At 21.2% G+C, this 514-nt stretch overlaps 1 protein-coding gene across 1 annotated transcript in view; it reads left to right on the plus strand.

Annotated features, from left to right (window-relative positions):
* The window catches only part of LOC108579073, a 12,297-nt gene that overhangs the window by 5,196 nt on the left and 6,587 nt on the right, over window positions 1-514 (plus strand). The window lies entirely within an intron of this gene.

A 514-nucleotide genomic window follows, 5' to 3' on the forward strand; every position in this document is an offset into this window, starting at 1 on the left:
TAGCTGTATTAATTTTATATTTTCACATGACATATCCAACTCTCAAAATTAAATTCCGTCTGTTAACAAAAATATAATAAAACAATACATTGTTTGTTTCACATACTTGGTTCAGATATATGTGATGTACTGTATAATGTAAATATATGAAGTTAATATACCATCAATTGTTTGATAAAATAGATTGAATCCTTGTAAATACAAAAAGTAGTAATATTCTTTTTATTATTGTATTTTCTCTACCTTATTGCTGGGTAACTAATATACTTTCTTACTTTCAATATAAGGAATAATACTACTACTAGAACACTACATAATTAAAAAATCACAAGTAAAATAAATACATTGTAATAATAAATTTCACGATTATGTAGAATATTGTTAAAATGAGATAATATTTATTAGAGTACAATTATAAATGTACTGAAAACATACATCTACCTAAAAATTATGTTAAACAATGAAAAAATTTAACATCTCTTTTAAATTTCTACAATATTTTAATTGCTATATT

The sequence above is a fragment of the Habropoda laboriosa genome, unplaced genomic scaffold, assembly GCF_001263275.1.
Source record: "Habropoda laboriosa isolate 0110345459 unplaced genomic scaffold, ASM126327v1 scaffold42, whole genome shotgun sequence".
NCBI lineage: Eukaryota > Metazoa > Arthropoda > Insecta > Hymenoptera > Apidae > Habropoda > Habropoda laboriosa.